The 19,869-nt window shown below is 37.1% G+C and overlaps 3 non-coding genes across 3 annotated transcripts; 2 read left to right on the plus strand and 1 right to left on the minus strand.

Annotated features, from left to right (window-relative positions):
• The first annotated feature begins 837 nt into the window (after window positions 1–837).
• LOC112753210 (small nucleolar RNA R71) lies at window positions 838–945 on the plus strand. The gene has a single exon (XR_003177603.1). It is a non-coding gene; the product is annotated as a small nucleolar RNA R71 (small nucleolar RNA).
• Window positions 946–10,597: 9,652 nt separating this feature from the next.
• On the plus strand, window positions 10,598–10,705 carry LOC112752995 (small nucleolar RNA R71). Its single transcript, XR_003177399.1, has one exon. It is a non-coding gene; the product is annotated as a small nucleolar RNA R71 (small nucleolar RNA).
• A 5,828-nt stretch (window positions 10,706–16,533) lies between these two features.
• Window positions 16,534–16,641, minus strand: LOC112753947 (small nucleolar RNA R71). The gene has a single exon (XR_003178307.1). It is a non-coding gene; the product is annotated as a small nucleolar RNA R71 (small nucleolar RNA).
• Between the last annotated feature and the right edge of the window lie 3,228 nt (window positions 16,642–19,869).

Here is a 19,869-nt window from a genome sequence, read left to right on the forward strand (position 1 = left end):
CTTATTGATCACTGGACGTCCCAGGAGGTCTTCCTCCTTGGGATTCACGTCCTTCTCCTCTCTTGTGGGTTCGGCCATGGTAATTAATTCAATGGCCTTGCACTCTCCTTTTGGATTCTCTTCTGTATTGCTTGGGAGAGTACTAGGAGGGATTTCAGTGATCCTTTTACTCAGCTGGCTCACTTGTGCTTCCAAATTTCTAATGGAAGACCTTGTTTCATTCATGAAACTCACAGTGGCCTTAGATAGATCAGAGACTAAATTTGCTAAGCTAGATGGATTCTGCTTAGAATTCTCTGTCTGTTGTTGAGTGGATGATGGAAAAGGCTTGCTATTGCTAAACCTGTTTCTTCCACCATTATTAAAGCCTTGTTGAGGCTTTTGATCCTTCCATGAGAGATTTGGGTGATTTCTCCATGATGGATTGTAGGTGTTTCCATATGGTTCACCCATGTATTTTAACTCTGCTATTGCAGGGTTCTCAGGATCATAAGCTTCTTCCTCAGAAGATGCCTCTTGAGTACTGTTGGATGCAGCTTGCATTCCATTCAGACTCTGAGAAATCATATTGACTTGCTGAGTCAATATTTTATTCTGAGCCAATATGGCATTCAGAGTATAAATTTCAAGAACTCCCTTCTTCATAGGCGTCCCATTACTCACAGGATTCCTCTCAGAAGTGTACATAAACTGGTTATTAGCAACCATGTCAATGAGTTCTTGAGCTTCTGCAGGCGTTTTCTTTAGGTGAATGGATCCACCTGCAGAAGTATCCAATGACATCTTTGATAGCTCAGATAAACCATCATAGAATATATCCAGGATGGTCCATTCTGAAAGCATGTCAGAAGGACACTTTTTGGTCAGCTGCTTGTATCTTTCCCAAGCTTCATAGAGGGATTCACCTTCTTTTTGTCTGAAGGTTTGAACATCAGCTCTAAGCTTGCTCAGCTTTTGAGGAGGAAAGAACTTGGCTAAGAAAGCCGTGACCAGCTTATCCCAAGAGTTCAGGCTGTCTTTGGGTTGAGAGTCCAACCATATTCTAGCTCTGTCTCTTACAGCAAAAGGGAAAAGCATGAGCCTGTAGACTTCAGGATCTACTCCATTAGTCTTAACAGTATCACAGATCTACAAGAATTCAGTTAAGAACTGAAAAGGATCTTCAGATGGAAGTCCATGAAACTTGCAGCTCTGCTGCATCAGAGAAACTAGACTGAGGTTTCAGCTCAAAATTGTTTGCTCCAATGGTAGGAATGGAGATGCTTCTTCCATGTAAATTGAAATTAGGTGCAGTAAAGTCACCAAGCATTCTCCTTGCATTATTGTTGTTGGGTTCGGCTGCCATCTCCTTTACTTGTTCGAAATTTTCAATAAGGTTGTCTCTGGATTGTTGTAATTTAGCTTCTCTTAGTTTTCTCTTCAGAGTCCTTTCAGGTTCTGGATCAGCTTCAACAAGAATGCCTTTTTCTTTGTCCCTGCTCATAAGAAAGAGAAGAGAAAAAGAAAAGAAGAGGAATCCTCTATGTCACAGTAAAGAGGTTCCTTATTGTTAGTAGAAGAAGAAAAGGAATAGGGGTGAAGAAGAATGAAGAATCCAAATACAAAGGTGATGATAGGAGCAGAGATGTGAGATGAAGAGAAGTGTTAGTAGATGAATAAATAAATAGAAGGGGATGAGAGGAGGAGAGAATTTTCGAAAATAATTTTTGAAAAAGAGTTAGTGATTTTCAAAAATAGTTTTTGAAAAAGGTTAGTAGTTTTTCGAAAATTCAAATAAAAAATAAAATAATTAGTCTAATTAAAAAGAAATTTTGAAAAAGAGGGAAGATTTTTTTGAAAATTAGAGAGAGAGAGTTAGTTAGGTAGTTTCGAAAAAGGTAAGAAACAAACAAAAAGTTAGTTAGTTAGTTGAAACAAATTTTGAAAAGATAAGAAGTTAGGAAGTTAGAAAAGATATTTTGCAATCACTTTTTTGAAAAAGGTAAGATACGAAGATATTTTTGAAAAGATATGATAGAAATTAGTTTTTGAAAAAGATTTGATTTTTAAAATCTCAATTAATGACTTGATTCACAAGAAATCACAAGATATGATTCTAGAACTTAAAGTTTGAATCTTTCTTAACAAGTAAGTAACAAACTTGAAATTTTTGAATCAAAACATTAATTGATGATGTTATTTTCGAAAATATGATGTAAAATTAAGAAAAAAATTTTTGAAAAATATTTTTGAAATTTTCGAAAATAACTAAAAAAAATTAAAAAAAGATTTGATTTTTGAAAAAGATTTTGAAAAAGATAAGATTTTTTTTTTAAATTGAAAATTTGATTTGACTCATAAAAACAACTAGATTTTAAAAATTTTTGAAAAAGTCAAATCTAATTTTCAAAATTTTAAGAGAGAAAAAGGGAAAGATATTTTTTTGATTTTTGAATTTTTATGATGAGAGAGAAAAACAAGAAAAATGATGCAATGCATGAAAGTTATGGATCAAAACAATGAATGCATGCAAGAATGCTATGAATGTCAAGATGAACACCAAGAACACTATGAAGATCATGATGAACATCAAGAACACATTTTTGAAAAATTTTTAATGCAAAGAAAACATGCAAGACACCAAACTTAGAATTCTTTAATGCTTAGACATAAAGAATTCAGGAATGCATATGAAAAACAAGAAAAGATACAAAACCTGCAAATGCAAAGATCAAACAAGAAGACTTACCAAGAACAACTTGAAGATCATGAAGAACACTATGAATGCATGAATTTTTTCGAAAAATGCAAGATGAACATGCAATTGACACCAAACTTATAACATGACTCAAGACTCAAACAAGAAACACAAAAAATATTTTTTATTTTTATGATTTTCTAATTTTTTTGTATTTTTCGAAAATTATTTGAAAAATAAAAATAAGGATTCCAAAATTTTTAATATGAATTCCAGGAATCTTATGCTCTTTAAACTAAAGCTCCAATCAAAGGGTCAGGCATGGCTTAATAGCCAGCCAAGCTCTAGCATGCAAATTACATCCATTGAGGTGATTAGTTGAAGACCAATCCCAAAGCAGTTTGGGTATGGCTTTACAGCCAGATAGGATTCAACATGTTTCATGAAACACTAGAATTCATTCTTAAAAATTTTGAAGAAAAATATTTTTTTTTTGAAAACATTTTTATTTTAAAATTTTTTTTCCGAAAACAAAGGAGAAATTTTTGAAAGAGATTTTTGAAAAATTTTTGAAAACTTTTTGAAAAGAAAACGAAAAGAAAGTTACCCAATCTGAGCAACAAGATGAACCGTCAGTTGTCCAAACTCGAACAATCCCCGGCAATGGCGCCAAAAACTTGGTATGCGAAATTGTTACTCAGGTTGTGAATTATTGTTCGAAATTGATTTCCTGGCGATGGCACCAAAAACGGATGCACAGAACCATGGTCTAAACATATCTTCACAACTTCGCATAACTAACCAGCAAGTGCACTGGGTCGTCCAAGTAATAAACCTTACGTGAGTAAGGGTCGATCCCACGGAGATTGTTGGTATGAAGCAAGCTATGGTCACCTTGTAAATCTTAGTCAGGCGGATATAAAATAGTTATGGAGTTTTCGAAATTAATACTAAAATAAGGATAGAAATACTTATGTAAATCATTGGTGAGAATTTCAGATAAGTGCATAGAGATGCTTTCGTTCCTCTGAACCTCTGCTTTCCTGCTGCCTTCATCCAATCAATCCTACTCCTTTCCATGGCTGGCTTTATGCAAGGGCATCACTGTTGTCAATGGCTACATCCCATCCTCTTGTGAAAATGGTCTAAATGCTCTGTCACAGCACGGCTAATCATCTGAGGTTCTCGATCATGCTGGAATAGGATTCACCCTCCTTTTGTGTCTATCACTACGCCCAGCACTCGCGAGTTTGAAGCTCGTCACAGTCATTCAATCCCTGAATCCTACTTGGAATACCACAGACAAGGTTTAGACTTTCCGGATTCTCATGAATGCCGCCATCAATCTAGCTTACACCACAAAGATTCTGATTAAGAGATCTAAGAGATACTCATTCAATCTAAGGTAGAATGGAAGTGGTTGTCAGGCACACGTTCATAAGGAATGATAATGATTGTCACGTTCATCACATTCAGGTTGAAGTGCGAATGAATATCTTAGAAGCAAAATAAGATGAATTGAATAGAAAACAGTAGTACTTTGCATTAATCTTTGAGGAACAGCAGAGCTCCACACCTTAATCTATGGAGTGCAGAAACTCTACCGTTGAAAATACATAAGTAATGAAGGTCCAGGCATGGCCGAATGGCCAGCCCCCAAACGTGATCAATAGATCAAAAGATAATCCAAAGATGTCTAATACAATAGTAAAAGGTCCTATTTATAATAAACTAGCTACTAGGGTTTACAGAAGTAAGTAATTGATGCATAAATCCACTTCCGGGGCCCACTTGGTGTGTGCTTGGGCTGAGCTTGAAGTCTACACGTGGAAAGGTCATTCTTGGAGTTGAACGCCAGCTTTTGTGCCAGTTTGGGCGTTGAACTCCACTTTGCAACTTGTTTCTAGCGCTGGACGCCAGAATTGGGCAGAGAGCTGGCGTTGAACGCCAGTTTGCATCGTCTAAAATTGGGCAAAGTATGGACTATTATATATTGCTGGAAATCCCTGGATGTCTACTTTCCAACGCAATTGGAAGCGCACCATTTTGAGTTCTGTAGCTCCAGAAAATCCATTTTGAGTGCAGGGAGGTCAGAATCCAACAGTATCAGCAGTCCTTCTTCAACCTCTGAATCTGATTTTTGCTCAAGTCCCTCAATTTCAGCCAGAAAATACCTGAAATCATAGAAAAACACACAAACTCATAGTTAAGTCCAGAAATGTGAATTTAACATAAAAACTAATGAAAACATCCCTAAAAGTAACTAGATTCTACTAAAAACATACTAAAAATAATGCCAAAAAGCGTATAAATTATCCGCTCATCAGAGGTGTAGAAACTCCACCGTAGAAAATACATAAGAGAAAATAGTTTAGGTATGGCCGTGTGGCCAGCCTTCAAGTCCAAGGATGATAATATCATAATCCCCTAATACAATAGTAAAAAGTGCTATTTATACTAAACTAGTTACTAGGGATTATAGAAAATGAATAACTAAGTGCAGATAGTGCAAAAATCCATTTCTGAGGCCCACTTGGTGTGTGCTTGGGCTGAGCATTGAAGCTTTCACGTGCATAGGCTATTCTTGGAATTAAACACCAGCTTGGGTGCCAGTTTGGGCGTTTAACTCCAGTTCTGGTGCCAGTTTGGGCATTTTACTCCAGAAAAGGGTCTTTGGTGGGCATTTAGACGCCAGTTGGGCCATCAAATCTCGGGCAAAGTATGGACTATTAAACATTTCTGGAAAGCCCAAGATGTGTACTTTTCAACACAATTTAGAACGCACCAATTGGGCTTCTGTAGCTTCAGAAAATCTACTTCGAGTGTAGGAGGGTCAGAATCCAACAGTATCTACAGTCCTTTTTCAGCCTCTGAATCAGATTTTTGCTCATGTCCCTCAATTTCAGCCAGAAAACACCTGAAATTATAGAAAAACACACAAACTCATATTAAAGTCCAGAAATGTGATTTTTGCATGAAAACTAATAAAAATATAATAAAAAGTAATTAAAACATATTAAAAACTATGTAAAAATAATGCCAAAAATGGTATAAATTATCCGCTCATCACAACACCAAACTTAAATTGTTGCTTGTCCCCAAGAAACTAAAAACAAAATAGGATAAAAAGAAGAGAAAATACAATAAATTCCAAAAATATCAATGAAGATTAGTTTCAATTATATGAGCAGGACTAGTAGCTTTTTACTTCTGAAAAGTTTTGGCATCTCACTTTATCCTTTGAAGTTCAGAATGATTGGCATCCATAGGAACTCAGAATTCAGATAGTGTTATTGATTCTCTTAGTTCAGTATGTTGATTCTTGAACACAGCTACTTTATGAGTCTTGGCCGTGACCCTAAGCATTTTATTTTCCAGTATTACCACCGGATACATAAATGCCATAGACACATAACTGGGTGAACCTTTTCAGATTGTGACTCAGTTTTGCTAGAGTCCCCAGTTAGAGGTGCCCAGAGCTCTTAAGCACACTCTTTTTGCTTTGGACCACGACTTTAACCACTCAGTCTCAAGCTTTTCACTTGACACCTTCACGCCACAAGCACATGGTTAGGGACAGCTTGGTTTAGCCACTTAGGCCAGGATTTTATTCCTTTGGGCCCTCCTATCCATTAATGCTCAAAGCCTTGGATCCTTTTTACCCTTGTCTTTTGGTTTAAAGGGCTATTGGCTTTTTCTGCATGCTTTTTCTTTTTTTTTCTTTTTTTTCTTTATTTTTTGCCATTTTTTTTCGCAAGCTTTGTGTTTTTCACTGCTTTTTCTTGCTTCAAGAATCAATTTTATGATTTTTTAGATTATCAATAACATTTCTCTTTTTTCATTATTCTTTCAAGAGCCAACAATTTTAACATTCATAAACTTCACTATAAAAAATATGCACTATTCAAGCATTCATTCAGAAAACAAAAAGTGTTGCCACCACATCAAAATAATTAAACTATTATCAAGATAGATTTCGAAATTCATGTACTTCTTTTTCTTTTTCAGAAAACATTTTTCATTTAAGAAAGGTGAAGGATTCATAGGACATTCATAGCTTTAAGACATAGGCACTAAACACTAATGATCATGTAATGAAGACACAAACATAGTCAAAACATAAAGCATAAAAACCAAAAACAGAAAAATAAATAACAAGGAGATTAAAGAACGGGTCCACCTTAGTGATGGTGGCTTCTTCTTCCTCTTGAAGAACCAATGGAGTTCTTGAGCTCCTCAATATCTCTTCCTTGCCTTTGTAGCTCCTCCCTCATGGCCTTTTAGTCCTCTCTGATTTTATGGAGGATAATGGAGTGCTCTTGGTGCTCCATCCTTAGTTGCCCCATGTTAGAACTTAATTCTCCTAAAGAAGTGTTGAGTTGCTCCCAGTAGTTGTGTGGAGAAAAATACATCCCTTGAGACATCTCAGGGATTTCTTGATGAAGAACTTCCTCATGATCTTGTTGAGGTCCATGAGTGGGCTCTCTTGTTTGCTCCATCCTCTTCTTAGTGATGGGCTTGTCTCCTTTAATGAGGATGTCTTCCTCTATGACAATTCCAGCTGAATTATATAGGTTACAGATGAGATGAGGGAAGGCTAACCTTGCCAAAGTGGAGGGCTTGTCCGCCACCTTGTAGAGTTCTAGAGGTATGATCTCATGAACTTCTACTTCCTCTCCATTCATGATACTATGGATCATGATAGCCCGGTCTATTATAACTTCAGACCGGTTGCTAGTAGAAATGATAGAGCGTTGGATGAACTCCAACCATCCCCTAGCCACAGGTTTGAGGTCAAGCCTTCTTAATTGAATCGGCTTACCTCTTGAGTCTCTCTTCCATTGAGCTCCTTCCACACAGATGTCTATGAGGACTTGGTCCAACCTTTGATCAAAGTTGACCCTTCTAGTGAAAGGGTGAGGATCTTCTTGTATCATTGGCAAGTTAAATGCCAACCTCACATTTTCCAGACTGAAATCCAAGTAATTCCCCCGAACCATTGTGAGCCAATTCTTTGGGTTCGGGTTCACACTTTGATCATGGTTCTTAGTGATCCATGCATTAGCATAGAACTCTTGAACCATTAAGATTCTGACTTGTTGGATTGGGTTGGTGAGAACTTCCCAACCTCTTCTTCGAATCTCACGTTGGATCTCCAAATATTCACTCTTTTTGAGCATGAAGGGGACCTCGGGGATCTCCTTTTTCTTGGCCACAACTTCATAGAAGTGGTCTTGATGGACCTTTGAGATGAATCTCTCCATCTTCTATGACTCGGAGGTGGAAGCAATTGCCTTCTCTTTCCTCTTTCTAGAGATTTTTCTGGTCTTAGGTGCCATTAATGGTTATGGAAAAACAAAAAGTAGAGCTTTTTCCCACACCAAACTTAAAAGGTTTGCTCGTCCTCGAGCAAAAGAAGAAAGAAAGGAGTAGAAGAAGAAGAAATGGAGGAGATAGAGGGGAGTGTTGGTTTCGGCCAAGGGGGTAGGAGTGTGTATGATGTGTGAAATTGAAGGTGGTGAGAAGGGGTATTTATAGGGTAAGAGAGAGGGGGAATTCGTGTATTAGGGGTTGGGTTTGGGAGGGAAATTGTTTGAATTTGAATGATGAGGTAGGTAGGGTTTTATGATAGATGGATGTGAGTGGTGAAGAGGTTGTGGGGAAGAGTGTTATGGAGAGGTGTGAAGAGGAGAGAGAGTGAGTTGGGATAGGTAGGGATCTTGTGGGGTCCACAGATCCGGAGGTGTCAAGAAATTCTGCTCCCTGCACCTTTCTGGCGTTTAAACGCCCCCTGTGTGCCATTTTTGGCGTTTATCGCCAACTCTGCTACCTTTTTTGGCGTTAAACGCCAGGCTGATGCCCCTTTCTGGCGTTTAACGCCCATCAGACACCCTTTTCTGGCATTAAATGCCAGTTTGTCTGCCAATTCTGGCATTTAACGCCAGCCAGATACTAGACACCCTTTTCTGGCGTTAAACGCCAGTCTGCCTGCCATTTCTGGCATTTAACGCCCAGAATGCTGCCAGATTGGGAGTTAAACGCCCATTCTGCTATCCTTATTGGCGTTTAAACGCCAGTAAGCCTGTCCTCCAGGGTGTGCTATTTTGTATGCTGTTTTTGATTTTGCTTTAATTCTGCAGCTGTTTTTATGACTTCACATGATCATCAACCTAAAGAAAACATAAAATGACAACGAAATATAAATAAATATAATTAAATATCATTGGGTTGCCTCTCAATAAGCGCTTCTTTAATATCAATAGCTTGACAGTGAGCTCTTAGAGAGCTTCACAGAGACTCAAAGCTTGATGGTGGCCTCCCAACACCAAACTTAGGAGTTGAGTGCGGGGGCTCTGTTTGACTCTGTATTGAGAGAAGCTTTTCATGCTTCTTCTCCATGGTTACAGAAGAAGATCCTTGAGCCTTAAACACAAGATAGTCCTTATTCAATTGATGGATTAACTCTCCTCTATCCACATCAATCACAGCTCTTGCTGTGGCTAGGAAGGGTCTTCCAAGGATAATGAATTCATCTTCATCCTTCCCAGTGTCTAGGATTATGAAGTCAGCAGGGATGTATAGGCCTTCAACCTTCACTAAGACATCCTCTACAAGTCCATAAGCCTATTTCATTCATTTGTCTGCCATCTCTAGTGAGATTCTTGCAGCTTGTACCTCAAAGATTCCTAATTTCTCCATTACAGAGATTGGCATGAGGTTTATTCCTGACCCTAAGTCGCACAGAGCTTTCTCAAAGGTCATGGTGCCTATGGTACAGGGTATTAAGAACTTTCCGGGATCCGGTTTCTTCTGAGGTAAATTCAGTTGAACTAAAGCATTCAGTTCATTGATGAGCAATGGAGGTTCATCCTCCCAAGTCTCATTACCAAATAACTTGGCATTCAGTTTCATGATTGCTCCTAAATACTGAGCAACTTGCTCTTCAACAATATCTTCATCCTCTTCAGAGGAAGAATACTCATCAGAGCTCATAAATGGCAACAGTAAGTTCAGTGGAATCTCTATGGTCTCTATATGAGCCTCAGATTCCTTTGGTTCCTCAATAGGGAATTCCTTAGTGGTCAGTGGACGTCCATTGAGGTCTTCCTCATTGGAAATCACTGCCTCTTCCTCCTCTATAGTTTTGGCCATGTTGGGTATATTTATGGCCTTGCACTCTCTTTTTGGATTCTCTTCTGTATTGCTTGAGAGAGTACTAGGAGGGATTTCAGTAACTCTTTTACTCAGCTGACCCACTTGTGCCTCCAAATTTCTGATGGAGGACCTTGTTTCAGTCTTGAAACTGAGAGTGGTCTTAGATAGATCAGAGACTATGGTTGCTAAGTCAGAGAGGCTCTGCTTAGAATTCTCTGTCTGTTGCTTAGAAGATAATGGAAAAGGCTTGCTATTGCCAAACCTATTTCTCCCACCATTATTATTATTGAAGCCTTGTTGAGGCTTCTGTTGATCTTTCTATGAGAAATTTGGATGATTTCTCCATGAAGGATTATAGGTGTTTCCATAGGATTATCCCATGTAATTCACCTCTTCTATTGCAGGATTCTCAGGGTCATAAGCTTCTTCTTTAGAGGAGGCTTCTTTAGCACTGCCGGATGCAGCTTGCATTCCAGTCAAATTCTGAGAAATCATATTGACTTGCTGAGTCAATATTTTATTCTGAGCCAATATTGCATTCAGAGTATCAATATCAAGAACTCCTTTCTTCTAGGTCATCCCATTATTCACAGGATTTCTTTTAGAAGTATACATGAACTGGTTATTTGCAACCATTTCAATGAGTTCCTGGGCTTCTGCAGGCGTCTTCTTCAGATGAAGAGATCCACCAACAGAGTGGTCCAATGACATCTTGGACAATTCAGACAGACCATCATAGAATATACATAAGATGCTCCATTCTGAAAGCATGTCAGAAGGACACCTTCTGATCAATTGCTTGTATCTTTCCCAAGCTTCATAGAGGGATTCACCTTCCTTCTGTCTGAAGGTTTGGACTTCCACTCTAAGCTTGCTCAACTTTTGAGGTGGAAAGAATTTGGCCAAGAAAGCATTAACCAACTTTTCCCAAGAGTTCAGGCTTTCTTTAGGTTGTGAGTCTAACCATCTCCTAGCTCTGTCTCTTACAGCAAAGGGGAAAATCATAAGTCTATAGACCTCGTGATTAACCCCATTGGTCTTAACAGTGTCACAGATTTGCAAGAATTTAGCTAAGAACTGATGAGGATCTTCTAATGAAAGTCTATGAAACTTGCAATTCTGCTGCATTAGAGAAACTAATTGAGGCTTAAGCTCAAAGTTGTTTGCTCCAATTGCAGGAATTGAGATGCTTCTTCCATAGAAGTCAGAAGTTGGTGTAGTAAAGTCACCAAGCATCTTCCTTGCATCTCCACCATTGTTATTATTTTCGGCTGCCATCTCTACTTCTTTTTTGAAAATTTCTGTTAGGTCCTCTCCAGAGTTTTGTGCTTTAGCTTCTCTTAGCTTCCTCTTTAGAGTCCTTTCAGGTTCAGGATCAGCTTCAACAAGAATGTTCTTATCCTTGTTCTTGCTTATATGAAAAAGAAGAGAACAAAGAGAATAATAGAATCCTCTATGTCATAGTATAGAGATTCCTTTATATGAGTAGAAGAAGAGAAGAATAGAAGAATGAGGTAGAGAGAGAATAAAGAGAATTCGAATACAGAGAGAGGGAAATGGTTCAAATTTTAAGAAGAAGAGAAGTGTTAGTAATTAAATAAAATAAATAGAAAGAGATGAGAGAGAGTATTCGAATATTAATTTAAAAGAAAAGAAAAATATTTTTTTTATTTTAATTATTAGTTAGAATTCGAATTTATTAAAAGAAATAAAATAAAATTAGAATTCAAAACAATTAGTTATTTAAATTTTTTTTTGAAAAAGTGGTTAGTGATTTTCGAAAATTAGAGAGAGAAAAGTAATTAGGTGGTTTTGAAAAAGATAAGAAGTAGTAAACTTTTAAAATCAAACAAAAAGTCAAGTAGTTAATTGAAAAAGATTTGAAAATAAATTTTGAAAAGATAAGAAGTTAGAAAAAGATTTTGAAATTAAATTTTGAAAAAGATATGATTGAAATTTATTTTGAAAAAGATTTGAAAAAGAAATTTAAAAATATTCGATTTTGAAAATTAAAATTGATGACTTGACTAACAAGAAACTAAAAGATATGATTCTAGAATTTAAAGATTGAACTTTTCTTAAAAGAAAAGTAACAAACTTGAAATTTTTGAATCAAATCATTAATTGTTAGTAAAGTTTTCGAAAATATGAAATAAAAATAAGAAAAAAATTTTGAAAATTTATTTAAAAAAATTTCAAAAATATTAAAAAAAATGAAAAAGATTTGATTTTTAAAAAAGATTTGAAAAGATAAAATTTTTAAATTGAAAATTTGACTTGACTAACAAGAAACAACTAAATTTTGAAAATTTTTGACTAAGTCAACCCAAAATTTCGAAATTTATGAGTAAAATAAGGGAAAGATATTATTTTTTATTTTTTTTGAATTAATGAAGAGAGAGAAAAACAACAGAATGACACAAGACATAAGAATTTAAGATTAAAACAAATAATGCATGTAAGAACACTTTGAATGTCAAGATGAACACCAAGAACACTTTGAAGATTATGATGAACATCAAGAACATATTTTTGAAAATTTTTAAGAAAAGAAACACATGCAAGACACCAAACTTAGAAATTTTTAATGTTTAGACACTATGGATTCGAAAATGCATATGAAAAATAACAAAAAACACTGATGAGCGGATAATTTATACGCTTTTTGGCATTGTTTTTACATAGTTTTTAGCATGATTTAGTTAGTTTTTAGCATATTTTTATTAGTTTTCAAATAAAAATCACATTTCTGGACTTTACTATGAGTTTGTGTGTTTTTCTATGATTTCAGGTAATTTCTGGCTGAAATTGAGGGACTTGAGCAAAAATCAGATTCAGAGGTTGAAGAAGGAATGCAGATGCTGTTGGATTCTGACCTCCCTGCACTCAAAATGGATTTTATGGAGCTAAAAGAGTCCAAATGGTGCGCTCTTAATTGCGTTGGAAAGTAGACATCTAGGGCTTTCCAGCAATATATAATAGTTCATACTTTGCCAGAGTTTAGATGATGCAAACTAGCGTTCAATGCCAGCTCTCTGCCCTATTCTGGAGTTAAACGCCAGAAACAGGTTGCAAAGCAGAGTTAAACGCCAGAAACAGGTTACAAACTGGCGTTTAACTCCAAGGAAGACCTCTACACATGAAAGCTTCAATGCTCAGCCCAAGCACACACCAGCTGGGCCCGGAAGTGGATTTCTGCATCAATTACTTATTTCTGTAACCCTAGTAACTAGTTTAGTATAAATAGAACTTTTTACTATTGTATTTACATCTTTTGAGGAGCTTTTGATCATGTTTTGATGATTGAACCTTCTTTGGGAGGCTGGCCATTCGGCCATGCCTGGACCATTATCACTTATGTATTTTCAAAGGTAGAGTTTCTACACACCATAGATTAAGGTGTGGAGCTCTGCTGTTCCTCATGAATTAATGCAAAGTACTATTGTTTTTCTATTCAATTCAAGCCTATTTCTTCTCTAAGATATTCATTTGCACACAAGAACATGACGAATGTGATGATTATGTGATGCTCATCACCATTCTCACCTATGAATGCGTGTCTGACAACCACTTCCGTTCTACATGCAAACAAGCTTGAATGTGTATCTCTTAGCCTCCTGATCATGAGATCAGAGTCTTCGTGGTATAGGCTAGAATTATTGGTGGTCATTCTTGAGATCCGGAAAGTCTAAACCTTGTCTGTGGTATTCCGAGTAGGATCTGGGAAGGGATGGCTGTGACGAGCTTCAAACTCGCGAGTGCTGGGCGTAGTGACAGACGCAAAAGGATTACTGAATCCTATTCCAGTATGATCGAGAACCGACAGATGATTAGCCGTGCGGTGATAGCGCATTTTGGACCATTTTCACTGAGAGGACGGGAAGTAGCCATTGACAACGGTGATTCCCTACATAAAGTTTGCCATGGAAAGGAGTAGGAATGATTGGATGAAGACAGCAGGAAAGCAGAGGTTCAGGAGGAACAAAAGCATCTCTATATGCTTATCTGAAATTCTCACCAATGAATTACATAAGTATTTCTATCCTATTTTATATTTTAATTATATTTTAATTATCAATTCACCATAACCATTTGAATCCGCCTAACTGAGATTTACAAGGTGACCATAGCTTGCTTCAAGCCGACAATCTCCGTGGGATCGACCCTTACTCACGTAAGGTTTATTACTTGGACGACCCAGTGCACTTGCTGGTTAGTTGTGCAAAGTTGTGACAAAGAATTAAGATTATGAACGTGCATATAAAGTTTTTGACGCCGTTACCAAGGAATGAATGATCACGATTTCGCATACCAAGTTTTTGGCGCCGTTGTCGGGGAATGAACGATCACGATTTTGCATACCAAGTTTTTGGCGCCGTTGCCAGGGATTGTTTGAGTTTGGACAACTGACGGTTCATCTTGTTGCTCAGATTAGGTAATTTTATTTTAATTTTAAGTTTTTGTTTTTATTCTTTTTATTTTCGAAAAATTTTCAAAAAAAAATTTAAATTATTCTCTGTTCTTCAAAATTTTTAAGAAGGAATTCTAGAGTTTCTTCATGATCTGTTGAAGCCTGGCTGGCTGTCAAGCCATGTCTAAATTTTTGGACTGAGGCCTCCACTTATCATGGTAAGAGCCCTTGGACTCTCATCTAATCAGTTGTTATATGCCTGATTTGTATCTGCTGAAGCTTGGCTGGCCATTGGCCATGTCTAGTGTTTTAGACCGGAGCTTTCACTGAAAGCTTAGCTGGCTAGTAAGCCATGTCTAATTCCTGGACCGGAGCTTTAGACTAACATTGCATGATTCCTGAAATTCTCATTAAAAATTTTGAAATCCTTATTTTTCTTTTTGCAATTAATTTTCGAAAAAAAAATTCCAAAAAACTTTTAAAACCATAAAACCAAAAATAATTTTGTGTTTCTTGTTTAAGTCTTGTGTCAATTTTTAAGTTTGGTGTCAGTTGCATCTTTTTAATTGTTCTTTAATTTTCAAAACTCATGCATGGTGTTCTTCATAATCTTCAAGTTGTTCTTGATGATTTGCTTTGTTTGATCTTTGCATTTTTATGTTTTGTGTCTTTTCTTGTTTTTCATATGCATTTTCAATTTGTTAGTGTCTAAAGTTTGAAAATTTCTAAGTTTGGAGTCTTGCATGTTTTTCTTTTCTTAAAAATTTTCAAAAATAAGTTCTTGGTGTTGATCTTGACATTCAAGGTGTTCTTGGTGTTCATCTTGACATTCAAAGTGTTCTTGCATGCATCATGTGTTTTGATCTTGAATTCTCATGTTTTGAGTCTTTTCATTGTTTTTCTCTTGCATCATTAAAAATTCAAAAATAAAAAAATATCTTTCCCTTTTCTCTCATAAATTTTCGAAAATTTGAGTTGACTTTTTCAAAACTTTTTAAAATTTAGTTGTTTCTTATGAGTCAAATCAAATTTTCAATTTAAAAATTCTATCTTTTTCAAATCTTTCTCAAAAATCAAATCTTTTTCACTTTTTCTTTCATATTTTCAAAAATTTCAAATTGATTTTCAAAAATCCTTTTCTTATTTTGTTTCATAATTTCAAAATCTTTACTAACAATTAATGTGATTGATTCAAAAATCTTAAGTTGTTACTTGCCTACTAAGAAAGGTTCAATCTTTAAATTTTAAAATCATATCTTTTTGTTTCATGTTAGTCAAGTAATCAACTTTAATTTTCAAAATCAAATCTTTTTAAATTTCTTTTTCAAACCTTTTTCAAAATAAATTTCAATCACATCTTTTTCAAAATTAATTTCAAAATCTTTTCTAACTTCTTATCTTTTCAAAATTGATTTTCAAATCTTTTTTTCAATTAATCTTATCTTGTTTGATTCTTATCTTTTTCAAAACTACCTAACTAATTCTCTCTCTCTAATTTTTGAAAACTCCTCCCTACTTTTTCAAAATTCCTTTTAATTAACTAATTGCTTTAAATTTTAATTTAATTTTATTTCTCTTTTTAATTTTCGAATTTTAATTAATTTAAAAAAAAACAAAAATATTTTCCTTTTCTTTTTAATTATTTTCGAATTTTTTTCTCTTCTCCTTCTTCTATTCTTCTCTTCTTCTACTCACATAAAGGAATCTCTATACTGTGACATAGAGGATTCCTCTTCTTTCCTGTTTTCTTCTTTTTCATATGAACAGGAACAAGGATAAGAACATTCTTGTTGAAGCTGATCCTGAACCTGAAAGGACTCTGAAGAGGAAGCTAAGGGAAGCTAAAGCACAACTCTCTGGAGAAAATATGACAGAAATTTTTGAAAAAGAAGGAGACATGGCCGAACCCAACAACAATGCAAGGAAGATGCTTGGTGACTTAAATGCACCAAATTCCAACTTACATGGAAGAAGCATCTCAATCCCTGCCATTGGAGCAAACAATTTTGAGCTAAAGCCTCAATTAGTTTCTTTGATGCAACAGAATTGCAAGTTTCATGGACTTCCATTAGAAGATCCTTTTCAGTTCTTAACTGAATTCTTGCAGATCTGTGATACTATTAAGACCAATGGGGTTGACTCCGAGGTCTACAGGCTTATGCTTTTCCCGTTTGCTGTAAGAGACAGAGCTAGAATATGGTTAGACTCTCAACCTAAAGATAGCCTGAACTCTTGGGATAAGCTGGTCACGGCTTTCTTAGCCAAGTTCTTTCCTCCTCAAAACCTTAGCAAGCTTAGAGTGGATGTTCAAACCTTCAAACAGAAAGAAGGTGAATCCCTCTATGAAGCTTGGGAGAGATACAAGCAACTGACCAAAAAGTGTCCTTCTAACATGCTTTCAGAATGGACCATCCTGGACATATTCTATGATGGTCTGTCTGAATTATCAAAGATGTCATTGGACCATTCTGCAGGTGGATCCATTCACCTAAAGAAAATGCCTGCAGAAGCTCAGGAACTCATTAACATGGTTGCAAATAACCAGTTCATGTACACTTCTGAAAGGAATCCTGTGAGTAATGGGACGCCTCAGAGGAAGGGAATTCTTGAAATTGATGCTCTGAATGCCATATTAGCTCAGAATAAAATATTGACTAAGAAAGTCAATATGATTTCTCAGAGTCTGAATGGATTGCAAGCTGCATCCAACAGTACTCAAGAGGCATCTTCTGAAGAAGCTTATGATCCTGAGAACTCTGCAATAGCAAAGGTGAATTACATGGGTGAACCCTATAGAAACACCTATAATCCCTCATGGAGAAATCATCCAAATTTCTCATGGAAGGATCAACAAAAGCCTTAACAAGGCTTTAATAATGGTGGAAGAAATAGGTTTAGCAATAGCAAGTCTTTTCCATCATCCACTCAGCAACAGACAGAGAATTCTGAGCAGAATCTATCTAGCTTAGCAAATATAGTCTCTGATCTATCTAAGGCCACTCTAAGTTTCATGAATGAAACAAGGTCCTCCATTAGAAATTTGGAGGCACAAGTGGGCCAGCTGAGTAAAAGGGTCACTAAAACTCCTCCTAGTACTCTCCCAAGCAATACAGAAGAGAATCCAAAAAGAGAGTGCAAGGCCATAACCTTACTTGGTATGGCCGAACCTAGAGAGGAGGAGAAGGACGTGAATCCTAGTAAGGAAGACCTCCTGGGACGTCCATTGACCTATAAGGAGTTTCCCTTTGAGGAACCAAAGGAATCTGAGGCTCATCTAGAGACCATAGAGATTCTATTGAACCTCCTTTTACCATTCATGAGCTCCGATGACTATTCATCTTCTGAAGAAGATGAAGACATTGCTGAAGAGCAATTTGCTCAATATTTGGGAGTAATCATGAAGTTGAATGCCAAATTATTTGGTAATGAGACTTGGGAAGATGAACCTCCCTTGCTCACCAATGAACTGAATGCATTGGATATGCAGAAATTACCTCAAAAGAAACAGGATCCTGGTAAATTCTTAATTCCCTGTAACATAGGCACCATGACCTTTGAGAAGGCTCTGTGTGACCTGGGGTCAAGCATAAACTTAATGCCACTCTCTGTAATGGAGAAACTAGGAATTTTTTAGGTACAGGCTGCCAATTTCTCATTAGAAATGGCAGACAAATCCATGAAAATGGCTTATGGACAAGTAGAGGACGTGTTAGTAAAGGTTGAAGGCCTTTACATCCCTGCTGATTTCATAATCCTAGACACTGGAAAGGATGAGGATGAATCCATCATCCTTGGAAGACCCTTCCTAGCCACAGCAAAAGCTGTGATTGATGTGGACAGAGGAGAGTTGGTCCTTCAACTGAATGAGGACAACCTAGTGTTTAAAACTCAAAGTTCTCGTTCTGTAACCATGGAGAGGAAGCATGAAAAGCTTCTCCCACTGCAGAGTCAACCAAAGCCCCCCCACAGTCAAACTCTATGTTTGGTGTTGGGAGGCCACAACCAAACTCTAAGTTTGGTGTTGAACCCCCACATTCAAACTCTAAGTTTGGTGTTAGGAGGTCCCAACAATGCTCTGAACATCTGTGAGGCTCCATAAGAGCTCACTGTCAAGCTATTGACTTTAAAGAAGCGCTTGTTGGGAGGCAACCCAATGTTATTTAATTATATCTATTTATTTTCTATTGTTATTTTATATTTTTTTAGGTTGATGATCATGTGGAGTCACAAAAACTACTGAAAAATAAAAAAACAGAATGAAAAACAGCATTAAAAATAGCTCACCCTGGAGGAAGAACTTACTGGCGTTTAAACGCTAGTAAGAAGCATCAAACTGGCGTTTAACGCCAGAAAGAAGTATCAAGCTGGCGTTAAACGCCAGAAACAAGCACCAGACTGGCGTTTAATGCCAGAACAGAGCATGGAAGTGGCGTTAAACGCCAGAAATAAGCACCAAGCTGGCGTTTAACGCCAGACATGCATTCTAAGGGCGTTTTGCACGCCTAATTGGAGCAGGGATACTAAGTCCTTGACCCCTCTGGACCTGTGGACCCACAGGAGCCCCTCAGGATCTGTGGACCCCATAGGATCCCCACCTTTTCTTCTCTCCTCTTCACACCTTTTCATAACTCTCTTCCCCAAATACCCTTCACCAATCACCTCAATCACTCTTCCCCATCACCTCTTCACCACTCACATCCATCCTCTCTTCCCCAAAAACCCCACCTACCTACAAATTCAAATTCATTTCCCACCCAAACCCAACCCCATGACCGAACCCTAAACCTTCCATCACTCCTATATAAACCCCTCATTCCTTCTTCATTTTCACACAACACAACCCTTTCTTCTTCCCCTTGGCCGAATACACACCTCTCTCTCTCTCCTCCATTTTTTCTTCTTCTTTTCCTTCTTTCTTTCTTCTTTTGCTCGAGGACGAGCAAACATTTTAAGTTTGGTGTGGTAAAAGCATTGCTTTTTGTTTTTCCCTAACCACTAAGGGCACCTAAGGCCAGAGAAACCTCAAGAAAGAGGAAAGGGAAGGCAATTACTTCCACCTCTGAGTCATAGGAGATAGATAGATTCATCTCAAAGGTCCATCAAGACCACTTCTATGAAGTTGTGGCCAAGAAGAAAGTGATCCCTGAGGTTCCTTTCAAGCTCAAAAAGAGCGAATATCCGGAGATCCGACAAGAGATTAGAAGAAGAGGATGGGAAGTTCTCTCTAATCCCATTCAACAAGTCGGGATCTTAATGGTTCAAGAGTTCTATAAAAACGCATGGATCACGAGGAACCATGATCAAAGTGTGAACCCGAATCCAAAGAATTGGCTTACCATGGTTCGGGGGAAATACTTAGATTTCAGTCCGGAAAATGTAAGGTTGGCGTTCAACTTGCCAATGATGCAAGAAAACGCACGCCCCTACACTAGAAGGGTCAACTTTGATCAAAGGTTGGACCAAGTCCTTATGGACATATGTGTAGAAGGAGCTCAATGGAAAGTTGACTCAAGAGGCAAGCTGGTTCAATTGAGAAGACCGAACCTTAAGCCTATAGCTAGAGGATGGTTGGAGTTTATTCAACGCTCAATTATTCCTACTAGCAACCGGTCTGAAGTTACTGTAG

The sequence above is a fragment of the Arachis hypogaea genome, chromosome 15, assembly GCF_003086295.3.
Source record: "Arachis hypogaea cultivar Tifrunner chromosome 15, arahy.Tifrunner.gnm2.J5K5, whole genome shotgun sequence".
NCBI classification, from domain to species: Eukaryota; Viridiplantae; Streptophyta; class Magnoliopsida; order Fabales; family Fabaceae; genus Arachis; species Arachis hypogaea.